The sequence below is a fragment of the Prionailurus bengalensis genome, chromosome C1 (genome assembly GCF_016509475.1).
Source record: "Prionailurus bengalensis isolate Pbe53 chromosome C1, Fcat_Pben_1.1_paternal_pri, whole genome shotgun sequence".
Classification (NCBI taxonomy): Eukaryota; Metazoa; Chordata; class Mammalia; order Carnivora; family Felidae; genus Prionailurus; species Prionailurus bengalensis.
This window is the reverse complement of record NC_057345.1, coordinates 187,409,940-187,429,074: the sequence shown is the minus strand read 5'-3', so window position 1 is coordinate 187,429,074 and position 19,135 is coordinate 187,409,940. Positions and strand designations below refer to the sequence as shown.

The window sequence follows — 19,135 nt, the reverse complement described above, 5'->3', positions numbered from 1 at the left end:
AGATATATAAAAGGCTCATTCACTCTCCTCCAAGTCTTTGCTCAAGTGTCACCTTCTCACTGAGGCCATTCAAAACTGTAGCTCCTTCTCTTGGCATGTCTGATCATTCTTACCCTTTTCTATTTTTTTCCATAGCATTTAAAGCACTATCTAATACTCTACAGAATTTACTTACTTCCTGTTTTCCCCAACTAGAATTTAAGTTCCAGAAGGTCATAGATTTTTCTCTGTTTTATTCACTGATATATTACATGGCCCATCTAACAGGGCCTGGAAAATAACATGAACACAACAAATATTTGTTCAATGAACAAATAAGTCTTAAAAACAAAGAATTTGTCAGGTATCAAGATTAGAAAGGGTATTCCAGAAGAAGGGATGGCAAGTGTAAATGCATAAACATGGAACATTTAAAAAGATACAAGCGATCTCTTGATGCTGGAATGTTATTACCCTAGTTCTGTTTCTCTTTATCGCAAGTTCCCTTAATTTCTTTATGTTTATTTCTGACAGAGTGAGAGAGAGACAGAGCACGAGTGGGGGAGGGGCAGAGAGAGAGGGAGACACAGAATCTGAAACAGGCTCCAGGCTCTGAGCTGTCAGCACAGAGCCCGACGCAAGGCACGAACTCACAGACCGCAGGATCATGACCTGAGCCGAAGTCGGACGCTCAACTGACTGAGCCACCCAGGCGCCCCTATCGCAAGTTCCTTTAAAAGAGTTGTCTATACTTGCAGTCTCCAATTCATCCCTTGCCATTCCCTCTTGATCTACTCCACTCAAGTTGTTGCTCTCATCACTACCGTATGGAAATTGATAATTGAAGTCACTAAATTGCAGCATTGCTAAATCAGATATAGTAGTCAAGATACAGTTCTCAATTGATCTAATTTTAATCACAGTATTTAATATCAGGTCATTCTCTCTGAAATACTTTCTTTAGGAATCTTCTAAAAAAACATTCTCCTTGGTTTTTCCCTTCTCACTGACCACTTCTTCTAAGTCTCTTCTGTTGGTTATTCTTCATCTCCCTAACCTCTTACCATTGGAGTGCCCCAAATCTCAATCCTTGGGTCACATCTCTTTTCTATGTACATAAACTACTGTGAGAGTATCATCTAGTGTTCTGGCTTTTAAATCTAAATGCCAATGGCTTACAAATTTATATCCCTGATCAACTCCAGACTTATTTATCCAACTGCCTACTCCTCATCTCCAACTTGGATGTCTAATATGTATCTCAAAAAAAAAAAAATCTTAAGTTTATTTATTCTAAGAGAGAGAGAGAGAAAGATGCAGGAAGGACAGAGAGAGAGGGAGAGAGAGACAGAGACAGAGACAGAGACAGAGAGAGAGAGAGAGAGAGAGAATCTCAAGCAGGCTCTGCACCATCAGTACAGAGTGATATGGGGCGGCTTACAAATTTATATCCCTGATCAACTCCAGACTTACTTATCCAACTGCCTACTCCTCATCTCCAACTTGGATGTCTAATACGTATCTCAAAAAAAAAAATCTTAAGTTTATTTATTCTGAGAGAGAGAGAGAAAGATGCAGGAAGGACAGAGAGAGAGGGAGAGGTGCAAGCAGGCTCTGCACCATCAGTCCAGAGTGATGCAGGGCTTGAACTCACCAACTGTGAGATCATGACCTAAGCAGAAACTAAGAGTCAGAAGCTTAGCTGACTGAGCCACCCAAGCACGTCTGCAGTGCAAATTTAACATGTCCTAAACTCAACACACCCAAACCTGCTCCACTGTGTCTCCTCCATCTCATTTAATGGAAACTCCATCTCCACCTGCTCAGCTCAGAAACATCTTTCTCTCACATCCCACATCCACTCGATCATCAGTCATGCTGGCCTGACCTTCACAACATGTTCACATGGGCCACCTATTGCTATCACTCTGATCCAAGTGGCCATTCTCTCTCATGTACATTATTGCTGTAACTACCTAAATGGTGTTCGTGTTTCCACCTTCCTTCCTACTATCTATTCTCAACCTAGTAACCAAAATCATCCCTTTACACTTAATTCATGTCACTCCTCTGTTAAAAACCCTCCAGTGGTTCCCATATCACTGGAGTAGAGTCATAATCCTTGCAATGGCCTGTAAAGTACTACACAGTTTAACACTTCCCCCCTGCCTCCCCAATTCCCCATCCAGTACCTCTCTGACCTCTTCATCACTCTTCCTTCACTCACTAAGCTCCAGCCATTGGCTACCGTGGCATACTCCCAATGCAGAATCTTTATATTCCTGTTTTTTTCTTCTTAGTGTCAACTCTTCCTCCAAATAATCATGAGGTTTACTCACTTTCTTCAAGTCTTTACTAATATGTCACTTTCTTAGCCTTCCCAGACCAAATATTTAAAATTACTCACCTGACCCCATTTCACTATCCTATTATATATTTTCTCCATTAACTTATCAGTGTCTAATATAAGATCACATAATTTCCTTATTTAATTTACTGTCTTCTACTAAAATCTGTTCCATGAAGGCACGGATTTTTGTCAAGTTTGTTTGCTGCTGTACCCTTAGAGCCAAAAGAGTGCCTGGCACATAGCAGCTACTGGTTAAACATTTGTTGAAGAAACAACTATGGATAAATGGAAAAAGTGTCAAATACTAAAACTGACCAATGCTGGAATGAGTCTCCTTTGAAAGTGTTGGGCAGATGTTGGGTGATGTCAAGTAAATAATGGGAATATGGTTTTAGAAGAATTTTCTGCAATGGGAAAGAAGTTTAAAGTATTCTAAAAATTTTGTCAAAAAAGAAAAAAGGTAAAATCAAAGATCACTATCTATTACATAGATAGAACACAGGCACATACAGAAATTCCACAGATAAATGGTTGCCTCTTACACCTGTGAAGAGACACTGGCATAGATATCTAGTCCATCTCCAAAAAAATCCAGTCAGGAAGACCAAATCTCATTTTACTAATTAGGAAACCACCGCTGAATTGTCCTCCCCAATAAGTTGGCCCCTGGTTCCCTAACTTAATAAATGGCACTATCAATCACCCACCCACATGCTCATGCCAGAAATCAGAGTCTTCCTTTTAACACTGCCCTGTCACCCTCCACATTAACAACCTCACCAAGTAACACTTTAGGAACCAAGGCCAGGCCACTGGAGTACCATTCAAGGATGACTTATGATACAGAGATTGAGGTATTTTAAATACCAGTTGGGACTGTGTTGGGAGTCTCAGTTCTAACTTTTCATAGCTATGTTATTTTAATGTCTCTAAGTTTCAACTTTCAGACTTATAAAGTAATAGTAAGTACATCTAATTGTAGGGACTAAATGAGCCGATGTATGTACAGTGCCTAGTACAGGACTTGGCACATAGCACTCACTAATACGACCTATTTATTATTATTCTGTAGCTCCTGTCTGGCCATTATCTCGGCTAACTCTATATCAGAAATATTAAATTCCACATCCAGTTCTGAATCGGATTCTTCATCTAGAAAAATCATAGTCACTATTCCTTACCGAAGTCCTACCTGTAAATCAAGACGCAGTTCAAGTTCTAAGTTTTTCCCAGTCTTCCATCACCCCTTCGCCTTCAGCCAGCCTTCCTTCCAAATGATCACTCCAAAGGAGAGGGATCATTTAAGAACCTGGGTAAGCAGTCTCCAGCAGGTATTTGCTGAAGGTTCACAATGACCTAGATAATGCTCTAAAAAGCAGGAGTAGTGCAGTCACAAAGACTGAAATCTCTTCCTTCAAGGAGCTGACCTTCTAACTGGCCGCTCGTACCTCTCACCCAGCCGGGCACAAAATCAAAGAGACAAGATGTAGCCACTCAGATCCAAACCGGAGAGTTCCCCAACGAGGCCCAGAGAGCGCGGCCTCAGTTCGCGATACCAGAGGGCGGAGGGTGGGCGGGACCACGGGCCGCGCACGGCTCCCTTGACGGAAGGCTCAAGAGAGCAGCGCTGAGAGTTTCGGCTGGGAAAGGCACGGATCTCCCCAAGCAAAGGGGCGGCCGCGCCGAGGTCTCTGACTTACCGCCCTTTCACCATGGGGGCGACGACCACCCAGCCTGAGAAGATCAGCGCCAGCGGCTACGGCTCTGGTTTAAACTCCGCAGCCGTTAGCGGTTGCCACATCAGCCAATCAGATCCCCAGGAGGCCGCGCAAAGGAGCGCGGTTACCAGGAAGTGGGAGGTGAAGGGGCGGTACCTCGAGCTGAGAGCCAGAGGGGGCGTTTCCAGGCAAGGCAGGGGCTATTCAACGAAGGTGAAAGTGGCAGCTTGGACCATGGGCGGGGCTGGGGGTGGTGGTGGCGGGTGGCTGTTGTTCTGTCTTTTGATGCATTGACCGAAAAGGAAACGTTCCTTTAACAAAAATGCCTTTATTAGAGGTCTAAAAGGAGTAACAGTCATCTTTGCATTATGATGCCAGGACCTTTATTTAGTTTTTCACTTAAAAGCACTATTTTTCTTTCAACTTGCTGAAGGAAAAGTGGCAATGAAATTTCTTTGAACATTTAGGTCTTAAACAAATGGTTTGATTCAACTAAATATACAAGAATGGCATTTTCCGTTAACACCCAACTACATTAAAACATATATTATTCACTTTGTGTTCCAAGTCAGTTTTCCTTTCACGAGTGACTTTATAATCTATAGAAAAACCTGGGAAAACTACACTGAGAATAAAATATCCTCTTTGTATGTCGTTAGACAGAAACTGAAAATAGCTTACTAAATATAGATTTTAATAATTGGTTATAGAATGATGCAGTCAACTTCATATTCCTGTCATTTTTTTGTCCATTTGGGGACATTTGAGAATCACAGATTTCCACTTTACCTTAGAAAATCTAGAAGAATTATGTCAAACATGATTCTGAGTTAGATCTTTTAGTTTAATATCTTTAAAGATTGGTGTCCAAAGAGATATGGCTACATGAATCTTGTATAAGTAGAAGAGTATTTATTGATTGGCCAGCTGCTAAAATTACAGTTTATAGTTCAGTAAAAACTTCAATATAAGTGGTTCAGTATGTAATATACTGGTTTTAGAAATTTCTGGTTTATCTACGGATTAACTAGCACAGTATCTTGTTTACCCAGCCTGACACATTAAATGCTCAATATATGTTACATGATTTTTAAATGAACCATGACATGGCTCTGCCATTTAGTGCCTATTTAATCTTGGCCAAGTCACATAATCTCTTTAAGCTTCTGTTTCTTCATTTGTAATATGGAGGTTAATAACAACATCCAATATATTTTTATGATGGTTCCAATCAGATCATTTTGTTCAAATACATTAATATTTTAAAAAACTAAATACACTTACATTGCTTTTTTCTTGTCTTATTTTGTAGCTACTACTTCAAAACCAAAACAAATAGAAAAGGGAGAGTAGTCAGAGGTAAAAGAGATGTTCCAAACTTTTTCAAGACGTGAATACCAAAACCTATTTTTTAAAAAAAGTGATAATTAACTTATTTTGGGCAGTTGAAAGAATTTAACAAACCAATGCTTTGTAAATTGTAAAAATCTCTTGAAAATGTAAATTCTTTTCATTCACAATCATAAACTTAAAAGGTATAATTAATTGAACTGAATTTACCTTGATTTCAGCCTGCTTTTAGGTCATTTGCCTCTTGGTAGAATGGATAGAGGCAGAAACCCTGAACTAGGAGTGTGAAGAGACAGTTAGTTGTACCTTGAACACACATTAGCTATGTGTTCTTTGTTGTAGTCTCCTTATCTGTAAAATAAACCAGTTAAATTAAATGATCTCTTGGTCCTATTATGATACTCTTATCATACCTGCACAAGGTACTGGTTTTGCTCCTCTTCCTCCATTTTCCTTTACTCCTACACCCATTAATTGCCTGATTTTTTTTTACCTAAGGGTAGATTCCAGTCAATTAAAATTTGATTGCCCTGACCCCCCCCCCCCCCTCGCCAATCATCTAAGAAAAACAGTCCCTGTCTAGGAGCTGAGTAGAAGACACATATTGCAAATCAATAAACCAATAAAACAAAATAGAAATGGTGTACTTACTTTTATTAAACCATCTGAATGCATAATGTATATCAATCTGGCAGGTTGAATTGCACCAAGAAAAACTAACCCAGGCTGACAGAAGCAGAAAAGGGCATTGGGTGGTTTAAAGCACTTCTGGAGAGGATAGAGAAGTGGACTTGAAAACAGGAACAAGAGGGTCTTGGCAACAAAGACCCAGCACAGCTTGTGAGGATACTGTTGAATTTACATAGCCAGCAGTGGCCCTACATGCTACCACTGGGACCTCCACCACTGCCACCTTTAGAGAAAGTGGGCATGACCCTAATATAGGTCCCCCATCCCTGCTGCCTGGTGCCACTAGCTCCTGTTGGTAGGCCTGCACTGAGTGTGTCTCACTGGTAAAGCCTGGATCATAAGCTACAAAGTCTAGCTGGAAGGGAGTTCTGAACATTCAGCTGGGGTCTGGCTTTTTTAGCTTCTTAGTAAGAGGCCACCTCTACCTCCCATTTAGTCTCAGGAAGGGCTTTTGAGCTGGGCAGCCAAAAGAATGGTAAAGGTTCTTTTCATCATTTTATGCTACTGTATTATAATAATAATTTCTATTTTCTTCAATGAAAAGACTTCCTGCTGTGCCAGGTTAGGAATAGGTACTAATCATAACAGCAGCAGATAACATTTATCTAGCATTTTCCATGTCCTAGGCACTGTGTCAAGCCCTTTATATGCCTTTTCAACTCTCACAGTGATCCTATGTGGTAGGTACTATTATTTCCTTTTTATGGTTGAGAAAACTGAGGCACAAAAAAATTTAAGTAAATTCTGCAAAGTTTAGTATGTGATACAGGCAGTCTGGCCGGGGCCATTTTGAGATAGTGGAAGAAATGGCTGGTCACTGTCATTTCAGTTTCAAGGCATGACATTCATCATGTAAATTTACTTATGTTACCTGCTTGCCAGCTTTCTCTTTTTCTTCAGTTTATTTATTTATTTTTAGTCCTTTTTGCATTTGGCATTATGCTAGAGGTGAAAATAGATGAGGCAAATCCTGTTTCCTTAAGGGATAAGGCAGACAAGCAAACAATCCATTCCCATACATTATAAGTAGAGATTTAAGATGATTCAACATGGTCTCTCTGGTTTCGGCAAGGGCAGGGAATATGTAACAGGGGAACTAAGCAATCTTATCTCTGACCTAAGTTTATGTATGTGTGGCAGGGAGGCTTCTCTGGGGGAGGGATAAAATAATCAGGGGTCTTGGTCTAACTGGCTGTCTGGCTGGATGACCTCCAGCCAGAGGACCCTTTCATCACCTCTACCCTAATCCACACGCTGGGCTGTACTGAGACAGGGGTTGAGTCTACTTCCCAATCTCTAGCCTGTGCCTCCACAGGATTTTCCAAAGAGGTTCAAGCATCTCTTTACTCAAGATTTCCTGTGATAAAATCCAAACCATACATACTGGAGGCTTGGGGAGGGCTTGAAAAGTCAGCTGTCATAATCACTAGCTTCACTAACAGATTTACATTAACATGCACTATCCAACAGTGCAGGGCCCTGAAGCCCAAAACTCCAGAGTTCTCTCCACATGGACATTCCCCTGGCTGCTGGAGTGGGTCCCAAGAGACCTCCATCTGTACCCTTCCTCAACATACCCAGTTTTTGTTCTACTCCTCACTACAAATGCAAAAGAATAGCAGTCATGGACAATAATGAATTCAGCTGTTTGAAGTCCCTTCAGGATATCTAAGGTAGAAATGTCCAGCAGGCACACAGATATAAAATATGGAACTCAAAAGAGATGTCTGGATTTGGGAGTCAGCAATGGACAGTAATAGGAATTGCTGGAGGTGATTAAATTATGGGGGGAGGGTATGTAGAAGCACAAGGAGGGTGGAAGGCAGAACCCTGGTGATCATCAACATGGAGGAAAGATGAAAGGGTATCCAGGGAAGCAGTGAGGGGCAGGAGGAGACAAAAACTTCATGCAGGCCAAGGGAAGAGCTCATTTCAAAGAGGGGACAGGCAACCTTGCCTTATACCACAGGAAGATGTGAGCAAGAACGACCCTGGGGGTTAACAGTCAAGAAGTCATTCATTTCCCAGCAAAGATGAGGGCAGACAATTCTTTGTGGATAAAAAGAGAAGTGACAAAAGCAGAAGGGGAATCCAGGGTGGAAGGAGGATCTGCAGTCTTTTTATACGCTGGAGGGAGGAGCTGGTAGAGAGGGAGAGTGAATGACATAGGTGGCTAGGGGTGGAGCAGACTTATGTGGATCCAGAGGTTGGAAGAAGAGCTAAGCCATAGGCTGAAGGGTTACCTCTTCCTCTGAGGCAGGAAGAAGAGGTTAAATCCCAGATGTTGTAGACATAGGTGAGTTTGAACACAAAAGTGCTCGGTAAACTTTCAAATTCATACAAATGTAGGACTATGAGCTTTCATTTTATTTAAAACATTTGGTTCCTTGGGGTGCCTGGGTGGCTTAGTCAGTTAAGGATCCGACTCTTGATTTCAGCTTAGGTCATGATCTCATGGTCATGGGATTGAGCCTCACATTGGACTCCATGCTGAGAGGGCAGAACCTGCTTGGGATTCTCTTTTTCCCTCTCTCTGCCCCTCTCCAGCTCTCTCTCTCAAAATAAATAAATATTTAAAAAAAACCAAACATTTGCTTCTTTTGGAAAAAAACCATCTCAACATTTAAAAAAATTTTTCTCCTATAGTTTCTCTAACAGAATGAAAGGAAATAGTTTGTACCTAAAACTCCCCACTGTTATATCAACCCATACACAAAGGTAGGGCCTCTTAAGATACAGTTAGTCATAAAAAGAAAAATAAAAGTACTGGTTTCAAACTGACTGAAGCACTACAGAATTTAAGAGGGAAAAGATAAATACAACTGCAGATTCCTCCCAGAGTGCAAATTTAGACAATTAACATAAATAAGCCCCCCCAAAATATGCTCAGCAAATCAAATTTTATTCAGCCAAGGCAGGCATCAGTAAGTAGCTAAATATTTATCATAATAGTTGGTTGTAGAAAACTTTGCTATGTTCACCCTAAATGCAAATATGAAGTACTTTTCTCAGTAAACGGACTAGTAATTTTTTTCACTCACAAAATATCATGTATTTTCTCCATCATCTTAATTTTATTTAGGTCACATACATGGTTTTCTTAAGATCATATTTGCCATTTTTGTAAGTAATGAATTATACAGAAAGTGGTAGAAATTATTTAGAAAAAAGGAAAAACAGCTAATGGGTTCTATGAGGTTACACTGATGGAAGGTTCATGCTGTCAGAGAATTTTAGAGACCAGTACATCTGACTTATCATTGTAGCAATACAAGGTGGTCCATGCTGATTGCCACAACAGTAGCAGAGAGAGTGATTCCTGTTTGGTTGTAGATTTAGGAGGCCAGCATAGAGGACAGTTCATGTGACCTAGGTGTTGTGGTAGGCTGAAAAGGGATATTGACTTCCTAATCCCTGGAACTTGTGAAAATTACTTCATATGGCAAAATCATGGATATTACCTTAATTTGAAAAAAGAGTCTTTGAAGGTTTAATTATGCTAAAGCTTTTGAGATGAGGAAAGTATCCTGGATTATCCAGGTGGGCTCTAAATGTCATCACAAGTGTTCTCATGAGAGAGAGGCTGAGAGAAACTTGACATATAGACTCACAAGAGAAGGTTGGAGGGGTGCCTGGGTGGCTCAGTCGGTTGGGTGTCTGACTTCAGCTCAGGTCATGATCTCACCGTTAGTGGGTTCGTGCCCTGCATCCAGCTCTGTGCTGACAGCTGAGAGCCTGGAGCCTGCTTTGGATTCTGTGTCTCCCTCTCTCTCCGTCCCTCCCCCGCTCATGCCCTGTCTCTCAAAAATAAATAAACATTTAAAAAATTAAAAAAAAAAAAGAGAGGGATGCAGTCACACATTGAGGAACATCAACAGTCACCAGAAGCTGGAAAAGGCGAGGATCAAATTCCTCCTAGAGACTTCAGAGGGAGAGCAGCCATGCTAACACTTGGATTGCGGGTTTCTGGCCACCAGAATTGTCAGAGAATAAATTTCTGTTCTAAGCCACCGAGTTCATGGGAAACTATTGCAGTAGCCTCAGGAAACCAATAAAGGGGCTGTGAAGAATGTGTAGGGTTTTACCAGATTAGAATTTCAATGTATGGAAAGGGGCATTTTATGTTGAGAGAAGGGCAAGATAAAGGGAATAAAATGTAAAAGTGAGTAAATTATCTGATAAATAGTTCAGTTCAAATACAATGTAAATATAAAGGACTAGGTAGAAATGGAGGGATGGTGTAATTATTTGGCAATGAGGACACAGGTGAGTTTTTGAGCAGAAAAGGGACATAATCAAGGCTATGCATTATATATATAGCCATATCTACCTATATATCTATATCTATATCTATATCTATATCTACATCTATATCTATCTATCATCTCTCTCTATATATATATATAGAGAGAGAGAGCAGCTTGCAGAAGGACTTCTGGTCTTGCTAGAATAATTTATAGACAGCTCACATAAACTCTACTTAGCCCCCAACATGGAATTGTATTTATATTTTTTTACTTTTTATTTTGAAATAAATTTATTTATATATTAATTATAATACTTTTTATTTTGACAGACTGTACAGACTACTTTAATCTGGAAAAGTTACAAAGCTTTTTTTTTTGGTTTTTCATGATCTTGACATTTTTTAAAGAGTAGAGGCACACTAAATTACAATGTTCCTCTATTTGGATTGTCTGAAATTTCCTCAGGATTAAATTCAGATTTTCATTTTGGGTAGAAGTAATGTTGACGTCTTCTCAGTATATCCCCCTCAGGAGCACATAATGTTGGTTTGTACTGTTAACTGGTGATTTCAACTTTGATCACGTGATTAAGGTGATGTCTGCCAGGTTTCTCCACTGTAAAATCCCTTTATAATTAATAAGAATTATAACTTATGATTATAATTTCTTTTTATAATTAATAAGAATCTTGTGAGGAGATATGTTGTGTGTAATTATTCTTCTAATCAAAATTTCCAGTCATTAGTTTTTAACATCTATTGATGTATCTTTCCTAAGTCAATTATTTCTATGATAGTTGTCAAATGGTGATTTTTTTCTAATTTTATCATTTTTTTTTTACATTTATTGGTTGGCAAGAGCTTTCTTCTCCACCCCTATCTATCAGTATGGACTCATCTATCAGTATCTCTCACCATCTGTCAGTATCTATCAGTATCGACTCATGAATTCTTATTTTATTCAATAGATTATAATCTATTATTGTCATAATAAATTTTGATGAGCAAATTGTCCCACATTTGGCAAGTAACAGCCCCTTAAAGATGATTCCTGTGTCCCTTTGATAGTCCCCATCACTCATTGAACAACTTTCTGGAATAGCAGGATATTTCCGGCTCATTTTGTAGTTTCTCAGTCCCAGCCCTGGGAATTACTCAATCAGCAATTTCACCAAGAAGTTTTGGTTCCTTTTACTAAAGAATGGCAGAATGGGTTTAGAAACCAAAACTTGGGCACTTGGTGGGACCATTGCTACTGGGGTGTCATTAGTTCCAGGCTCTCTTAGGGGACAGAGCTTGAAAATCTATGTACCTTTATATATCCATACATACATGTATACAAACATCCATATTTCTATATTTACCATTTGTTTGTATCCATCGTCTTATCTGTCTTAAAAACCATGCATTCACACTGATACTTCCAATTCCAATAAAAATAATGGGGTTCCTTCTACTATTTTCCTTTTCAATGGAAAATCTGAGACAGTAAATACTGAGACAGTGAGAAATCTGGTTCCTATTACCTACAATATATTTACTTTTTTGTCAGTCTTAGAATACACAGAAAGTAACTTTCTGACCCATAATTCTGTGAAAATTTGACTAACTAGAGTTGACTATTTGTTTACCATTCTTTTTTTTTAACCTCTTGCTTAAGGTTATGCAGTCAAATACTGCGACCTAAATTTTCTTGGATTCATTAATTTTCTCCCCTCTATTCAAGGTGACTACGTTATTCATTTGAATTATGGTTAGGTTTACTTATGTCTATTTGTATATAGTTTTAGTTTTTTCCCCTATCTTTAGATACGTGCATGTTTATACTCATATATGCATTTTAGTAGGTGAAACATTAACTAGTTTTAGAAGTCAGAATTTATGAACACATGTATTCAAAAGTATCACTCTTCCTTTCTTCTATCCCTTTCTCACTCCTACTTCCTTGCAGCCTGCATTAGTTTCTTATGGCTGCTGTAACAAATCACCAGAAATTTCGTAGTTTAAAACAACAGAAATTGATTTTCTGATAGTTCCAGAGGCCAGAATTCTGAGTCAAGCCTTATGGGGCTAACCTGAGTATGTCAGCAAGGGTATGCTCCCTCTGAAGCTCCAGGGAGAATTTTTCCTTGCCTTTTTCATCCTCCAGAGCTGCATTCCTTACATTCCTCCACTCTGGGGACCTTCTTCCTTTGTTCAAAACCCCAGTAGCATCACCTCTTGTGACTCTGCTTTCCTCTGTTTCCATCACACAGCCTTCTGTTCTACCTGTAGTCCAATCTCCTTCTGTCTGCCTCTTACAAAGATACTTATGATTACGTGTAGGACCCACCCTGAAAATCCCAGATAATCTCTCCATCTGAAGGTATTTAATTTAATAACATCTACAAAGACAGTTTTTCCACATAAAGTAACATTCACAGTTTCCAGGGATTAGCATCTGGATAATTTTGGTGGCTATTATAAGCCGATTATAGGTAACTAATCTTAATAGTTTTTTGTTTGTTAATGATTCCTATGCTTTTATTTGTACAAATGATTAGATACATGTAGGTTTTCTCATTTCCTATTTTTACACAAAAAGTGACATACTGTAAAAAATCTTACATTTCATCTTCTTTGCTTAACAAAATTTTCTAGAAATCACTCTACATTAGTTCATAGAAAATGACCTCATTCTTTTCTATAACTTCATAGTACTCCATCCTATGGATCCATCCACACACTCTCCTATGTATAGAAATTTAATTTTTTTTCTGATATTTTGCAAGTACAATACTGCAATCACTAGCTTTGTGCTTAGAATATTCACACTGTTGGTGGTATACCATCAGGGTAGATTTAACTTTCATTTCACGTATGAGTGAGTTTAGGTATCTTTTCATATTTTTGAGAAATATGTGAAAAATGGTGTGTGCATGTAAATCATCTCACAGTTAGGAATTTCTCTATTTTTTGTTCAAAAAAATGTTTAAACACAGTCAAATCTATCAATTTTATTTTTTATTGCATCTGAATTTTTAGTTGTAATTAGAAAATCTTTTCCTACATGCAGGTTGTAGAGAAAACCATACATTATTTCTTCTAGTACTTATATGACTTCATCTTTGACATTTATATCCCTGGTGCTTTTGGAGTTTATTCTTATAGTGTGAGACTTGCTTTTTTTTTTTTTTTTTTTAACGTTTCTTTATTATTGAGAGACAGAGAGAGACAGAGCATGAGCACGGGAGGGGCAGAGAGAAGGGAGACACAGAATCAGAAGCAGGCTCCATGCTCTGAGCTGTCTGCACAGAGCTGGATGCAGGGCTCCAGGGCTCAATCATGACCTGAGCTGAAGTCAGATGCTTAACCGACTGAGTCACCCAGGTGCCCCATGAGACTGGCTTTTAATTTTATCTTTCTCCAAATAGCAAACCAATTATCCCACCAGTATTTGTTAAAATGTCCACCTTTTCCCAAGTGATTTGAGATAACACATTTATCACATTAAATTTCCATATGTATTTGTATCTATTTCTGTAATTTCTATTTTATTCTACTGGTCTATTTGTCAATTCATGCACCAGTACCATGAAAAGATAAAAAACCAGGCTTATAGTATATTTTAATATACGCCACTCTCCTCTCATAAACTTTTCTTTTTCAGTGTTTTCCAGGCTATTTTTGCATGTCTATTTTTCCAAGCGAATTTTAATATCAACTTAACTGACTCCATACAAATACTGTTGGTAATTTTGCTGGTATTTGTTAAATTTATAAATGAACTTAGAGAAAACTAGTTATCTTTATGACATTATGGAATGTCTTTCAGTTTTTTCAAGCCCATTTTTGTATCTTTCAGGGGTGTTTTAAAGTTTTTCTTGTATGAAGTTTGCACATTTCTTGATAACTTTATTCTGAAATATTTTATCTTCTTTGTTACTATTGTATTCTCTATTTTCAGGGTATAGAATAAATATATCCATAAGATCTACTTTATTGCTTATGCTATTTACATATCTATTTTCCTTACTTATTTTTTGTTTACTTCATATGTACTAGAAGTGGTGTATTTAAGTTTTCTACAAATAGTGTATTTCTGTCAATGTTTCTTTGCATGCTCCATGATTTTTGCTTTATAAATGTATTGCTGAGTTGTTTGGTGAATAGGATGCATAACTGTTATATATTCATTGTGAATGTGACATTAAAACATGTCCTTCTTTGTCTTATTTAATGTATTTTGACTTAAATTCTACTTTGATATCAGGATCACAACTTCCACTTTCTTATTGTTTCCACTTACCTAGTAAACCTCTACCTATTCCTTTAGTTTTATACTTTCTGAATCATTTTGATTTAGACATGTTTCTTATTTTCATCTGCTTTCTTTCTTTTTTTTTTTTTTTAGATTTTTTTAACGTTTATTTATTTTTGAGACAGAGAGAGACAGAGCATGAATGGGGGAGGGTCAGAGAGAGAGGGAGACACAGAATCTGAAACAGGCTCCAGGCTCTGAGCTGTCAGCACAGAGCCTGACGCGGGGCTTGAACTCACGGACCATGGGATCGTGACCTGAGCTGAAGTCGGCCGCCCAACCGACTGAGCCACCCAGGCACCCCACATCTGCTTTCTTTATGAATCAAATTGAAAATCTTTGTTTTTTATTTTTTTTTCAATATATGAAATTTATTGTCAAATTGGTTTCCATACAACACCCAGTGCTCATCCCAAAAGGTGCCCTCCTCAATACCCATCACCCACCCTCCCCTCCCTCCCACCCCCCGTCAACCCTCAGTTTATTCTCAGTTTTTTTGTTTTTTTTTTTAATTTTTTTTTCAACATTTATTTATTTTTGGGACAGAGAGAGACAGAGCATGAACGGGGGAGGGGCAGAGAGAGAGGGAAACACAGAATCGGAAACAGGCTCCAGGCTCTGAGCCATCAGCCCAGAGCCCGACGCGGGGCTCGAACTCACGGACCGCGAGATCGTGACCTGGCTGAAGTCGGACGCTTAACCGACTGCGCCACCCAGGCGCCCCAGTTTATTCTCAGTTTTTAAGAGTCTCTTATGCTTTGGCTCTCTCCCACTGTAACCTCTTTTTTTCTTTTTCCTTCCCCTCCCCCATGGGTTTCTGTTAAGTTTCTCAGGATCCACATAAGAGTGAAACCATATGGTATCTGTCTTTCTCTGTATGGCTTATTTCACTTAGCATCACACTCTCCAGTTCCATCCACGTTGCTACAAAGGGCCATATTTCATTCTTTCTCATTGCCACGTAGTACTCCATTGTGTATATAAACCACAACTTCTTTATCCATTCATCAGTTGATGGACATTTAGGCTCTTTCCATCATTTGGCTATTGTGAGAGTGCTGCTATAAACATTGGGGTACAAGTGCCCCTATGCATCAGTACTCCTATATCCCTTGGGTAAATTCCTAGCAGTGCTATTGCTGGGTCATAGGGTAGGTCTATTTTTAATTTTCTGAGGAACCTCCACACTGCTTTCCAGAGTGGCTGCACCAATTTGCATTCCCACCAACAGTGCAAGAGGGTTCCCGTTTCTCTGCATCCTCTCCAGCATCTATAGTCTCCTGGAAAATCTTTGTTTTTTAATACATAAATTAAACTTATTCATATTGATTGATATGACATGTGCTTAGTTCTACTATCATTTTATGTTAAAATTATTTTATATAAAGTAATGATATTAACATTGTTGTAATTGTTAGGTTTCTTTCCGTATATGATGCATTTTCTTTGCTTTTATTTTTATTTTTATTTAAAAAAAATTTTTTTAACGTTTATTTATTTTTGAGACAGAGAGAGACAGAGCATGAATGGGGGAGGGTCAGAGAGAGAGGGAGACACAGAATCTGAAACAGGCTCCAGGCTCTGAGCTGTCAGCACAGAGCCTGACGCGGGGCTTGAACTCACGGACTGCGAGATCATGACCTGATCCGAAGTTGGACGCTTAACCCACTGAGCCACCCAGAAGCCCCTCTTTGCTTTTAATTTTTAAAATTTCCTTTTGTATTTAGGAAAGTTTATAGTATTATTCTGGTGGTTATCTTTGTATTCATAACTTTTCTAAAGCCCTTAGTTCTTTCTTGTTTAATCATTTATCACCAGACTCACCAATTTTAATATTACCCTTGACCCCTATTTATTGCTTATTCACAATCAATGAACTTATTCTACTTTCTTTTATCTCTCTAGTGTCTCCCATTTTATTTACATTATTTCTACTTTGTTAGACCCTATTACACATTATTCTTTGAGTTTTGTTCTCACCTTTGTGTAATTTTAGATCTACAATTAAATATGGTAAGTGATCATCAACCCTTTTGATGAAATTTTGCCACTTGGTTGGATGGAAAACATCTTTTCCCAGATTCTTCAAGAGGGGCTCATGTATACAAAATTCCCTGAATTTTTCCAGTTGAAAATTCATTTCCTCTTGCTTTACTACTTGAAAAACAAGTTGACTGAATATTTTTTATTCACACTTCTTTTCCTTGAGTTTTAAAAAAGTGCTGTTCTGTTGTTGCCTTCAACGTGTGTTGTTTTTGAGCCAGTTTAATTCTCTCATTCTTGTAATTTCTTGATCTTTTGTTGCTTGAAGGCTTGGGTACTTATCTTTGAAATCCAATAGTTTTACTTACATATATATATATATATATATATATGTATATATATATATTAAAAAAATTTTTTTTAATGTTTATTTATTTTTAAAGGAGAGAGAGAGACAGAGTGTGAGGGGGGGGGGGGGGGCGGGGGCAGAGAGAGAGGGAGACACAGAATCTGAAGCAGGCTCCAGGCCTCGAGCTGTCAGGCACAGAGCCTGTCGTGGGGCTCAAACTCACAAACCATGAGATCATGACCTGAGCTGAAGTTGGACGCTTAACCGACTGAGCCACCCATATAAAATATATATATATATATATATATATATATATATATATATATATATATATTTAATTTCTTTTTATTTGAGAGAGAGCACAGAGGTGGGGGAGAGGGGTAGGAGGGGGGGAGAGAGAGAGACAGAGAGAGACAGAGAGACAGAGACAGAGAGAGAGACAGAGAGAGACAGAGACAGAATCTTAAGCAGGCTCCATGCTCAGTGTGGAGCCCAACACAACCCCACGACTCTGGATCATGACCTGAGCCAAAACCAAGAGAGTTGGACGCTCAACCAACTGAGCCACTGAGGCACCCCACTTGCTTATGTCTTGAAATTGATAATTCTGGTTAATTTTCCCATGCACTGATGGGTCCTTTCAGTACATAGATTTACATCTTCTTTTATAGTTCTGTTCCAGTGTTTTTCTGTTTATCTTCTTCAGGTACTGCCATTATTTGTATGTTGTTTCTTCTTCATCTTTATTTTTCTCTGACTCTAACTACTTTTAATTTTGTATCTCATTTTCATTATCTTGGTTATTTTCCTGAATTTTTTCAATGCCCCTTATTAAATTTTCACTTGACTTTATTTTCCTCAGAAATTTTGCAATTTATACTTCATTTCTGTGATAATTTTGGTCTTTTTCTTCTGTTTCCGTCCTGGGTTCAATCTTTTTATTTTTCCTTTCTTAAAAAATCAATTTTTATTTTTTAATTACTGAATTTGGGGTTCAAGGTGGTTTTTCATACCCCCCTAAATTTCTATGTGGATACTTAATTCACTTTGGGGTGTGTGGTGCAGTTTTCTTCTACTTTGGGTTGTTCTTTGTTAGAGGGATACTTTTTTTATCAGACCTGATAAAACCTTGTTTTCTGTTTTCTTCTTATAATAGCTTTGTATATATTTACTCTATTTTCACCTATTTGCTTCAAATATTTTGGATGATTGGTAAGATTTCAAGTTCAAGGGTGCCCTCTTCTGTAGTGAAATACAGATTCTTGATGGTGTGTGTGTGTGTGTGTGTGTGTGTGTGTGTGTATGTATGTGCGTGCATGCAGGTGCAGTATGGGCTAACAATTGCATATTTTCACAGTTTGGGACATCTTTTTCCTTACTTGGCCCTAAATTTTCCTTTTACTTCTTTCCTTAAGGGTGTGACTCCATTCCCTCTAGAAGCAATGATTTTCACACAGTGTCACCTTGAATCATGTGCATTTTTTTTATTATATAGTGTTTTGATCTACCAGAATTCTTCATCACTATTTTAGCAAAAGAGTAGACTTTTCTTTGTCATGGTTATCTTAGATCAGTTATAGGCTTGTCAAAAGCTCTCCTTTTCTCCCATGTATTCTTTCCAGACTGCGCTTTATCTTTGTGCAAGTTTGCAGTAGGACCAAGGGACACAATTTGCTAAAGTTTGGTGTTTATTTTTCTATTTATGGATAATTTGAAGTTTGGGTGTTCTCTTTTAGTTTTACAGATAGCATGAGTTTCATGTAGTTTTATTTGTTCTTTTTATTGTACTGTATTATGTTTTTGGAGAAGGAATTGGGAAATTCAGATTTATGCAGCTATGGCTGCTATTATCTTGGCTACTCAAAAATTCTACATTAGTATTATTTTGATGGAAATGCACTCTTCCACGAGGCATTTTAAAAAGAAAAACACTGCAGGGGCACCTGGGTGGTTCAGTCGGTTAAGTTTAAGTGTTCAACTTTGGCTCAGGTCATGATCTCATAGCCTGGAGCCTGCTTCGGATTCTGTGTCTCTGTCTCTCTCTGCCCCTCCCCTGCTTTTGCTCTGTCTCTCTCTCTCAAAAATAAACAAACATTAAGAAAATAAAAAGCAAATCACATCAAAAGAAAAACACTGCAATCCACTGAGGTTAAATAAATAAAGGGGCAAC

General features: G+C 38.3%; 1 protein-coding gene across 4 annotated transcripts in view; it reads right to left on the bottom strand.

Moving 5' to 3' along the window:
• The window catches only part of SGO2 (shugoshin 2), a 77,216-nt gene that overhangs the window by 43,970 nt on the left and 14,111 nt on the right, over positions 1 to 19,135 (bottom strand). Inside the window, exon 1 of one of the 4 annotated variants that reach the window (XM_043577420.1) lies at positions 4,030 to 4,177. The exons of 1 other annotated variant lie outside the window; for it this stretch is intronic. The gene's annotated coding sequence lies outside the window, so the exon portion shown is untranslated. Of the gene's footprint in view, positions 1 to 3,510; positions 4,178 to 19,135 lie in introns of those variants that run through there. 2 more of the 4 variants (XM_043577423.1, XM_043577424.1) reach the window with 2 other exon arrangements.